The sequence below is a fragment of the Pinus tabuliformis genome, chromosome 1_2, assembly GCF_031772625.1.
Source record: "Pinus tabuliformis cultivar Carrire ecotype Pingquan chromosome 1_2, CPIR1, whole genome shotgun sequence".
Lineage (NCBI taxonomy): Eukaryota > Viridiplantae > Streptophyta > Pinopsida > Pinales > Pinaceae > Pinus > Pinus tabuliformis.
Window position 1 is genome coordinate 379,756,854 of NC_142298.1, and position 12,548 is coordinate 379,769,401.

Genomic DNA, 12,548 nt, shown 5'->3' on the forward strand with positions numbered 1-12,548 from the left:
AAATTATCTAGGATTTGAAGACCCAATTGGCCTTCAAATTCAACGTGAAAGATCTTGGTGCTGCAAACTATATTTTGGGCATGGAAATTAAAAGAGATTGTACAAAGAGGAAGCTCTGGTTAAACCCAAGGAAGTATGTCGAGACAATATTGCAGAGATTTAACATGTAGGATAGTAAACCGATGAAGGTTCCTATTCCTGTAGGTGTGAGGTTATCTGCTGAACAGTGTCCCAAGACACAAGAAGAGGAAGAGGACATATCTCGTGTTCCATATGCAAGTGCAGTCGGTAGCTTGATGTATGCAATGGTCTGTAGTAGACCAGACATTGCACATGCAGTGGGAGTATTGAGTAGGTTTATGTCAAAACTAGGGAAGGAGCATTGGACATCAGTGAAGAGGGTTTTCAGGTATTTGCATGGCACTAGTAATTATGGTTTGTGCTACCAAGGAAGACCGGGATTGGACAGAGTATTGGATATTCGTGGCTTTGTTGATGCAGACTAGGATGGAGATTTGGATCATAGAAGATCTACAAGTGGGTATGTGTCTAACCTATCTAGAGGTGCAGTCAGTTGGATGAGTAAGAAACAATCTGTAGTGGCACTATCAACTACAGAGGTAGAATGCATGGCAGCCACTCATGCAAGCAAGGAAGCAGTTTGGTTGTAGAGATTGTGTTCAAGTATGGGGTTAGTACAGGAAGTTATAAGGATAGACTATGATAGCCAAAGTGAAATTTTCTTGGCAAAGAACCCCACATATCATTCAAAGACAAAGCACATTGATGTTCAGTACCACTTTGTGAGGGATATGATAGAAGACAAAAAGGTGTTGTTGGTAAAGGTGGACACTTTGAAGAAAACTGCAGATGCATTGACAAAATCTGTGAGCTCTGAGAAGTTCTCTTGGTGTAGAGAGACAATGGGCATTTCAGGGCTAGAAAAATGACTAAGCTCTCTTGTAGCCCCCTGTGGAAAGAAAACAACAAGTGGGAGAATGTTTGGTTGTGTTATATTCTTTCCATGACTAGCCCACGTAGTTAACCGGGGGGTTAGAGGGGGGGGCGGGGGTAGAGCCCCCCTTCATTGCGCAGATTGTGTAGCGGGGGGGAGTCACAAGGGGTTTGAGGTGTACCCATAACACCACTTTATGGGGTCCGAGGTAGCGCCCTGAAAATTTTGGTTTTGGACCCTATGTTAGGTTGGGCGGACCCACCAATGGTTTTGTGCATGATTTTCACACATGTTTTTTGGACGCGATGGTTTTCGGTCCATGGTATTGGATGCGATGGTTTTCAGTGCATGGTATTGGATGCTTCGGCATGTATAAATATGTATTATAAAATTGAAAGCAAAATAATGAAAAATCAAGCTGGTAGTCCCGGTTTTGGGATCCGGGGGAAAATCTTTGTGTATATGTGTTTTATGTGTTATGCTCTCGCATTGTTTATTTTCTGTGTTTTAGAAGTTGTATGTAGGTAATTTCTGTACGGGGTTAAAACCTACAACAGGCAGGGCCGAGCGTGGCATCTGCATTATGGTGCTCAATCTGCCAGATAAGAGGAAAACACACCACAGATAATTGTCATCTATTGCAGAAGTATATGCAGACATCCCAACAATTGTTTTGTAATTTCTGCAGGTCGGTAGGTCATGACAAATACACCTGCCAAAGCTATGAACTAATGATGGATCAGAGTCTTGCCTACAGGGTGCAGGCCGAAACATGAGCCCTCGACCCAAATGTAGGGATGGCGTGCATTGGGTTTTAGGGGCGCAGTCGGGGTCAAGGTGGAATGGGACCAGGAAGGGGTCGCAGCCAGATAATTTGTTACAATTGCGGAGGGCTGGGGCATTATGCCCGCGATTGTACAAACTCGACTAGGATATGATGTTGGTACTGTAATCAGTTTGATCAGGCAGAATATTGCCCTTCACTCATAGAAAATATGCATGAAAAGGGGGTACTCTAGCCCCCTCCAACCCAGAATTTACAAATGATGAGGTCTAAACCACGCGAAGAAGACCCAAATGTAAACAAGATGCTTAGGAGTGGTATGACCATGGGAGATGATAAAGGGAAGCAGCCAAAAGGAAGTGTGTGGGTTCGCAAGGCTCTTACAAAGGAACCAGAGTTTGACTTAGAACATGCAAAGGATACATTCATGGAAGCTAAGAAGAGCTTCACGAAGGCCTCCACTTCAGGTAGTAAGGCTCAACTAGAACCAGGGATGGATCCTTCAATGCTCACTACCTTTTTGGAGACATGTGTGAAATTGCTGCGCAACAGCAAGGCAGTCAAAGGACTATAGGAACTTTTCACTAGGTGTGTGGGGTCAGGAGAACCGCACGTGGTCCAAAAACATGGAAAGCATGCATTGCGCACAAGAAGGGAGATGAGGTTGACTGCGCAAATAGGCGAGTACGAAATGGATTAGGTAATCCTGGATCTGGGTTTGGACGCGAATGTACTACCAAAGAAAACATGGGAATGCATGGGAAAACCCACGTTACAATGGTCCCCTATTCAGTTACGAATGGCGAACCAATAGAAGATTTTGCCCATGGGAAGATTGCAAGGGGTGATAGTCGATATTGAAGGCATGAGCGCAGGCAAATTTTGAAGTGATAGAGATTTTCGATGACAGCAATCCCTATCCCACGCTACTAGGAATAGACTGGGCTACCGATATGAATGGGGTCATAAATATGAAGAAGCGCAAAATGATCTTTGAGAAAAAGTCACTATGCGTAGTAGTACTGCTAGATCCAACCGAAGGAGTGCGATACATCGAACCGGTGCGTGACAACGATAGTGATGGCGATCTCGACTGTATTTACAAGATAACTACGCAAGGAGAGGATTGGGTGAATCCAACTACAGATGGAAGGATTTCATGGGAGTGCGAAAGCTCCTACACTTCGAATTCAGACGAAGAGATAGAGCGATGGCAGAATTGACTGCACAAAGTAACAACGTTGAACTGCAATATGATGATCAGTTCATTTCATTGCATGACAATGGAGTTGCCGACATATGATGGATTGTCAGTGGTGGATGAATTTCTAAGCAAATTAGGAAGTGCAGTACCAGAACAACAACGGTTTGATGCACTGAAATGGGCACTGCACGCAACACCCTTCGATGGTGGGGTACACATCAAGGAACTTTTAAAGACTAGCGCAGATGTAGAAGGATGATACGGCTATAGTTTGGAAAACCCCAGCTTCAAATGCAAGTCAGTCAGCAGGGGTGGAATAACTTGCGCGCCCACATTTCTTGATGGGTACAGACATATGCTATATAGTCCGCACAAGCGCACACCAACCCCAGCCTAGAGAATCAGAACAAAACACAACAGCAGGAAAGACGATGCGTGCTACCAATTCTCCATGATGGGGCATTCCATAGGGTGTGCGGAGTACTGAACAAGGTTCACCAGGCGAGATGAATTGATTGGAACCTGTGCATGCTAGCGGTTTGATGGGCCTATAGGACCATGTGCAAAAACCTGAGCGTGGAGATGATTCCAAAGGTGCGAAACAAAGTAGAAACCAAAATTTCTGAAGGGAATACCAAAAGGAATCCACACGTAATAGCTCCCATAGTTATGGCAGTGCGTAAAGACCAGGATGAAGGAATCACACAGCTATGTGAGGACGACCATATAAGGATTCGGGAAGCCATTCAACGAGGGAACCTTAGACTTTGCGAACTCGAAGAAGATCAGGTACGATTGAGGAAGAAAAGCATGTTGATGGACACTGAGATCAAAAGACTAGAAAACGAGGTCATGCAAGCATGTCTCGTCGATAAACCAAGGATGACAAGGCAAGATATGGATGGTCATACCACTGCATTAGAAGATTGTCGCCAAGAATTTATGACTCTGCTACCATGGCTGAGACTGCACCTTACCAAACGCAATAACAAGGGGAGCGCACCACATAAGGTAAAACACATGGCACCGACTATCGCAAGTGCAAGTGAGGAGTGTCCACGGGCTATGCCAGAAGGCGAGTTGAAGTCTCGCATAGGTGGTGCGACCACCTGACTAGCCGTAGGGAGCACAGTCTCAACACTCCAGACCGTTGAAAGAGAGCGCGAGACACTAAAAGAGTTTGTTTGGTAACTGCATGATGAGGGAGGTGCATGTAGAATCAGCATGGCACAAGGTTCGCGCCCACGCAGGGGGGCTGTGCTGCCACACAGGTTGACTGGGAAGTAACCGTTGGCATCATTATTCATGACGAGATGTCCAATTTAAGGCAAAAGGGAGCGGGCAGTAGGCAATTAAGACACGAATTAAGAGTTAGATTTCAGATGATCTGCTGCCAAGAATGCATTAATGACTCAGAAGTGGGGGGAATGGTCGAATTCAAATTCAAAAGATGCTATAAAACTCCAAAGGCTAGCCATGAAACAACACTTATTCATTTGAGGGTTGAGCTATTGCGAAAAGCACAGAGTGTTGAGTGCCAAGCAGTATTTGAGCCCCTGAGTTCATAAACAACCACAAACAGTTTGAACAAGATGAAAACTACCAGGAGAGGTGTGGGTTTTTCTAAGAGTACCACCGAGGAAGCCGCACAGAACCCTACGATGCAGGTGGGGAATGTTGGAAAATCTTAAATCACCTCGGATGTCGAGGCCCAAGAAGGATAAATAGGCAGCGGGACCAGTCCACATGTCCCCGTGAAATCAGCGGTTTGGTAAACTTTCCATAGAAGAAAAGGGCAAGGGTGTCACCATTGAGACGGATGATGATGAGGAGGACCTACAGGCTCTTGTAGATGAGATAGAGGCAGATGAAGAAATGGAAGAAGACATCCAGCCAGAGCGTGTTGCAACAAAATTGCCCGAGTAGGTTCCTCAGTAGAAAGGGAAAGGTAAGGTACCCAAGGATTTGGATGCTGCTAAGAGTGCACTCCAAACCCCGCTCCTACTAGATGCAATTTTGTTTGAGGGCTCGGCCCTGGGCCGCGTGCCCACAATGAAATTTGAAGACTGGAACCTCGCAGACAGCAAGCAGTTCCCACATTTAGAGACTGAGAACCTAATGAAACAATGTAAGGAGGGGTCAGTTACAACGCTAGAGCTGCATAAATGGCTACACAGTGTGGAGAAGGCCGGACTACTCCAGCTACTATGGATTCCGGTACGTTGGACCAAGCATTCAACGTCCTCACATCCTTGTAGGAGGACTCCAACATACAACACCTGGAAACAGAGGCGCGTGAACTACAACAGCAGTATGACAGTGTTAGGGGAACGACGCAGATAGTCATCCTCACCCAACGACTGGCTAAGATGTAGCAGGCAAGGGAACTAAAGGAGTAGGTGGACGCTGCAAGGCAGAAAGAGGCCCTTCTCAAAGCACGTGTCAAGCCTTGGATTGATGAGGCCTTCACCATTATGATCGAGATTGAGGGTAATCTCACATAGATGTAGGGACTATATGCGCTAAGACAGATAGTGGAGCCTCATAAAGAATCAACAGAAGAGCACATGCAGTAGGTCCAACAAACAACAGAACAATGCGCTGCGGACCTCTGCGCAGTACGGGAATAATTGGAGGGGCTCTGTGCCAAGATTGCCGCACCAACCGAGTGACTTGGGATGAGTCACAATGATTATGTTGGGGGCCTGTTGGGCATGGAATCCCCCCACAACAGGTTTTTGGGCTCAAAGCCCAAGTTTTGGTCAAAGGTTTTGTAAGACTCCGCGAATTTTGGACGCGGAGTGCAAAGTAGAGGTTAAGTCATAGGGCTTTCTGCCCTAAAGTAATGTAATGTAATGTAAAGTCATGTCGGCCTACCCATGGTCCACGGACTATGGGATTGTATAAATAGAGCAAGGCTCTTAGTTGTAAAGATAGTCGATGATAGAGTAAGTAGCGAAGAAATGGTTCGAGCTTAGAGTAGGATTCTAAGTGTATTGGGTCATAGTAGTAGGAAGAGGCTTTGCAGCTGAGTGCACAAAGGCCTAGTAAAGTCCACAGCTGAGTGTGTGGACCCCTGCAGCTGAGTGCGCAGGGTGGTGTGAAGTCTATAAGTGGGAATTGAAGATTAATAAAGAGAAGTTGATTCTTATTTCTGTGTATTTGCTGTGCATTATCTTCTTTATGTTTGTATTAGTTTATGTATCGCACGCACTGATATGATTGCTGAATATGCTATAATAACCATAAATCTTACACACACAAGTTAAGTAATTGGTTAATTAGAAAGGAATTTGGGTATTATATGGATTGCGCCCCGAGCAGGGCTGTGTGGAAGCTGCACTGCAGGTTGTGAAGGGATCGCAAGTGCATGTAGTGACAGGTCAGACCGTAGACCTCCAGAAGCCCATCAGACATCCCAAAGGTGTGGAAACCTGGTTCTAGCACCCTCCCATACTACTTAGGGTGAGACCTCAGTCCGCGCTCTGCGGACTGTTGCCGAAAGGGCCAGTCGTACTGGGATTTGCTTGGCTAAATCATCTCTGAACCTGGGTCAGGCCCATACAACCCAACAGAGTACATGTACGGTTGTACCTGTGGGTCCAACTCTTTGAATCCATGCCCCTGTACTTGTAGAAAGCCCCAAATAAGTTTTCTTAGGGTGGACCCTCAAAATAACTTCACAAGTTTGAACTTAATCTCTTTATGAAATCTTGTGCATTTTGAAGGTACTTATATGGAACAAAAGTGGGGATGGGATTTCCCCTCCCCATTACTATAGAAATTCTCAGTAAGCTTCTTCAAAACGATGGTAAAAAGAGTCAATTGGGTTAATCTTAGGTGGTTGGAGGAATGATTGTCTTTCTCCCCACCCAGATTCAATTCCTGCTATTGGCATGCTGAGTTAATATTGAGTATATTTGTTAACGGGAAAAGTGTCTATTCAGAACGACCCTATCCCACTAAGGTGTGACAGTGACCTTAGAAACAAACATAGAAAACTACTTTCATATTCTTCTTTATGAACTATAAACGAAGAGGAATAGGATGAACCAACCTGTGTCTTGCGCTAGTCCTTTGATCCAATCTCTCTCCTCTTTGACAACTTCCAGCTACCTGCTCCCTTACTTGCCCAGCTTCACCAAGTTCCTGTAAGATCACAGAAGAAGAAAACTACACAAAGACATGGATTTATATTCATAAATAGCTTAGGATCAGATTTAAGCTAAACATACAAATGTAACAAACATCAATGATACACAAGCATGTAGGAGAAACTCAAATAGTTTTATTGATATAACAAGAAGATCCAGGAGGAGTTACAACCGATGATTCTTGATCCAGCATCAACCTCCCAGCAAAGAAGCCCCTCTTCACCTCCAACAAAGCATAAATCACCCAATACTCTGATATCTATCTCAAAACCAACAACAATTCTCTGCAATGTACAAAATTCCAGCCTCTGGATCTCTGGGATGAGGGATCCATATATAGATGTATGCAAGGAGGATGAGTCAGCTTATGATTTGACTAGTGGCTTCTCTCTGTCAGTTCTTGCTTCCACTTGGAAACTGAGAGCCTCTTACTCATCCTTGGTCGAACTCAGTGAGGCAAGTGTCATTGGGGAAGATTCTGGAAGCTTCCATTGTCTTTCCACCTCGCGGAATGACACTGCCATTTGTCATTTTCCACTCAACGCACCCTGGTAGTGCATTTAGGTGCGTTGCAACGCACCTAGCTAGTGTATTTGGGTGCTATGCAACGCAACTAGCCAGTGGAGCAGCTGAAATGATCCTGATTTGACTGATTCTGAGCAGTTTCTGGTGGAGAACTTCTGGGAGAAGCTGTAATTTGTTGACCTTGTTCCTTTAGGGGTCGGAACAACACTTTTAGGGACTTAGGATCCCTTGGTTTATGGACATTTCATGCTTGGAGCTGCAAGGCACAAAAATGTCTATAACAGTTGCCCCCTAAAGTATGAGGCCGTTTATCGGGTGAAATGCTTTATTAGGAGGATCCGAAGTTCTTTCAATGCTGGGAGGAGACCTATAATAAGATACAATACAATACATTATCTTCATACTGTTTTCATGATCTAGCTGAGGCGGGCATTCCCATGCTCAGCTTTATAAATTCATTTTCATGTACATAGGACAGACAATCGTCTGATGGTAGACTGATGATTCTGATAGAGCCATCATCCTTTTGGTAGGATGATTATCTGTGCTGCAATGCTGTACATTTCAATGTCTTTATTTTCCTGAATATATATCGCAGCCCGGATGGATGAAACTAGATCTGGGGTCTTCAATCTCGTCTGATCTTCACTCGAAGTACAAGTCGATCCATGTGAGAAATGTTTTGAAGTCGAACATGGAAAGACATCGCTTGATTACCAGTCAATGATGTAAATTGTTAACAAGCACGAGAGGAATCACCGATAATGATGATGACCCTCAAGCTACTGTAGTACAATTCACGTGGTGTGAATAAAGGACTTGGTGTCAAACACCACGCAAAATCTTTCGGTCGAAGGTCATTGATGTATACCTGTCGCCGGAAGTGAGAAACTTGCCATCGAGGCATGCAAGCTTCAAAGTACTGAACGGGGTGTTCCTAGATCAACTTCTTGGATAATGAGCTGATGTCGACAAGAAGCGATCCATCAAAGGAGGGCCTTAATGAATCCCACATCAATGACACGGAACAGAGCAAATGATTTTGATGGAAGTGAAAAAAATCTGATGATATATGGTTCAGGATGGCGGTCATGAAAGAATGAAGTATAATGTATGGTAGTGGATGGGACACAGGTGACTTCTCTAGATGACTTCTCTTGAACATGTCGGCGACACTTATGTGATGGATTGGTAGCATTTACCCCAAATGTGGATGGTATGGCGTGACCATGGTGATGTGACCGGTGAATGAAACAACCCAACCCGACTAGGACATGGAGTGGAAGTGTCATGTTCAAGAGCGACTTGCTACCAATAAATATTTCTTTGAGTTTTCTTCCCAATTTTTCCCCAGTCATTGCTGACCAGTACCTCTTTATTTTTGTCAAGCTTGAGGAGGATAACATATGCTTGTTCTATAATTTTCCCTTCGGGAAAACCCATCGCTATGTTTTAACGAGCCTAGCGATAGTGAAACTCGTTCTTGTCTAAAGACAAGTTTGTCGCTATTAATCTTTTTAACGAGTTTAACGACAAAGATAACTCGGTCCTTTTCATTTTTAGAGAGTCTGAAAAGGTACGTAAAGGTAACTCCGAAATTCCTTTTTCGACATCTAATCCCTTAAGTCCGAAAAAGTATAAAACAATACAGAAGGGATGAATTTTCGATAGTTTTAACGAGCTGAACAAACAAGCGCTCGATATTTTTGTGCAATAATCCCTCAGGTCCAAAAAGATTAAAATCTAGAGGAGGGATAGCACTTCCCATCACTTTAACGAGCTGGAAGGCCAAAACTTGGCAATCATTTCATATTTTACGAGTCAGTTGAAAAGAGCTTAAAGAAGACTCGTCTTTTGAGGAACGAGTGATAAAATGGGTAGCAGCTGATTCCAGGTAAGGTTTGGAATTTTCCAATCACGACAGTGTCACAAGGATGGTTAGTGAAATCACTCTTCGCAGCTGTTCCTCAAAATGGGTAAACAATCAAATGGAGGTGAATGATCGGCCAATGGAAAAGTGGAGGTGATGGTGCAAACACGACCAAGGCTTTAATGGCTGAAATGTTACATTCACGGTGGTTATTTACCGGGGAATAGTTCATTTTTTAACGAGCTTAAATGCGGGTGGAAACATTTGATCATGTCTTATGTTTATTTTTTAACGAGCTTGAACTATGTGCTAAAACTGCTCGATGGGGGTTTATTTTTTAATGAGCTTGAACCTTGTAGTAATACTGCTCATGATAAGTTTGCATGCCCCCAGCATAATAACGCAAATCGAGGTACATGCCCCCCAAGCTTCATTGCATTCAAGTCGGTGGTTGGAATGAAGGTTTACCTTTGAGATTTGGATAGGGGAGTTTGTTTCATTTTTAAATGAGGTTGACACTTTAAAAGAACTATCCTCATGACTTCTTGTTTCATTTTTTAACGAGGTCGACACGAGATAAGAACCATCCTCGACATCCACCGTATTTACAGTATTTGATAGAAAATAAAAAACTGAAGGATGATAAAGGTCATTTTGAGTATCTTCTCCACAATCCGGAAGAAGAGAACGATGGTGGGAATCATTCCATGGTGCTCCTTCAATTACCATAGATTGGACAATTCCTTCGTCGGTGACATGCACTCGCCACCAAGGATCTGAAGGAGTACCATATTCTCTAGACCTATCTATCCAAACGCTTGATGAGCATTGATTTGGGGTTGCCCCCCAGGCCAAGAAAATTGATTGCAACAATATTTCTAAAATGGCGATGATCCATGCTGAAAAAATGTTCAGGAATCTTCCGAATCCCTTAGATATAGAAGATTTCATATTGTAGGTTTCCACTGTGGCCACTTCCGCCAAATTACTCGGAGGAGGTAAGGCAAAAGTACCCATCAAGGCAGGGTCTTTTAGGAGGCCTACTCCAATATTTTGAAGCGAATGGTTGCTTCCATGGATCAATGGAATGCTTCCCGTAACTTGTGCACTGTTGGGGATAAATGTTTGTTGGTCGACGATTGTAATTCCTCCTTGGAAGGGAAATGCAATCTTCCTGAAGTAGGTCGACACAACTGCGGCCATGGCATATATCCAGGGCCTTCCCAGTAGGATGTTGTAATCGAGGTTTCCGTCGATTACTTCAACATCAATTTCTACTGTTTTGCCCCCTAGTTCAACTTTCAAGTTACTTAAAATCCCGTATGGAGTGTATGATCGTCCATCAAATGCTTTTAATGTCGTTGACGATCTTGACAAGGGTGGTGACCCTAAATTTTTCCAGCAACTCATCGACATAATACATGTAGATGCCCCCTCATCAATAATTGTTCGATGAACAGTTTTGTTGAGGGCTTTCACTTGAATAAGGAAAGCTAGTTGAGACGGTAATTGAGGGTCATATCCTTTATGATCAAAGGCCACAAGATTGGAATTCATTGGGTCAATCCCACCTATTGCTGATAATAAAGCTTGCTCTTGGGAGGGGAAATTTTGCGGTACCTCAAGTGTCGACATAGCGGACGGCGATTGGGCTAGGTCCTCTATTATGTTATAATTCTGTGCTCCTTTGGCACGAGGATTAAATGTTGATTTGTGTACTACTCCCTTTGGCGGCTTTATCATTGGTTCAGGAATGATGGGTGGTACAACTTCGGTCAAAGTTGTTGTTGAACTACTAGGTTGTTCATTAGCCTTGTTGTTCGACAGCTGTGGATTCCCATAATCTTTGTTCCTTGTCGATATCAAAGCATCATTTTGCCGTTTTGAAACCGACAACATTAGTACTTGAGACGGGGAAGCATTTCCACTTTCAACCAGATTCGTTCCTGGATTTGGAAATGGATCAGTTAACACTGTGGAGGTTTTTGAATTTTTGAAGAATTTTTTAAGCTCTGCTCTGTGTGGACAATCTAAGGTCCGATGATCCTCATCGCATATCATGCATGGATATTTTGTTTCCTATTTCCAGGAGGGTTTGAAGAAGATTTTTCAGGTGATGATTCCTCCTGTTTCTTCTTCTTCCCTTTGCCATTCTTCTTGCTTCCTGGTTGTTTGGTTTCTTTGCCTTTATCTGTCGATACGGCATTTACTTCCGAAGCAAGAAGTTCGTCTTTTGTATTTTGACTTGAAATCTTATGGGCCTTCTTGGATGTAGCCTTTGTCGATTTCGTGTCTGTTGTGCCAATCACACCATCGCCGGCATGAGAGTCATTGTTTGATTTAGGAGGAGGAGGAATTGAGAATTCTGGTCTAGGGGCGTCAGGTATTTTGTCGTAGAGCGTGCCAGACTGAGTATAGATCAAGTCGAGATATTGTGCACGAGCGATAACTTGCTCTTCCGTTACGACTCCCCCCTTTGCCACATCTTCCGTGATGGAAGGTAGTAATGACTTGATAAACCATTCAGCTAATAGATGATCGGGGACGTACGTTTTTACCATCCTACGACAACGTCGCCACTCATGTATATGATCAGATATGTGAGTGGCCGTTGTCTGTTTGAAGTTGGTAAGGAGTTCTGTTCCCGTTTCGTACCTTATCGGTAATTGAAAATGGGTTAAAAAGGTTGTGGCTAAGGTACTGAAGTTGTTGAACGAAGCTCTAGGCAATTCAATGTACCATTTTGCTGCTGGACCCGTTAACGTCCTCTGAAAGAGGCGAAGTCTTATCGAATCATCATTTAGGGTGTTTGATGAAAACCATAGATGAAATGTCATCACGTGATTCGATTGATCTTCACCCGGATTTCCATTAAATTTAGGAATATCTGATGGAAGTTTATGCGGAATCGCTGGCCACCAAGGGGTGTAAGCAATTGGATCGTTTGTTAACCGGTTTAAATCAGGTAACTCTAAAGTTGCCACGAATGGTAACTGCTGATTCAAATTAGGTGAAGCATACCCAGGGTAAGATGGGATTGCCTGAGCAGTTGGTCT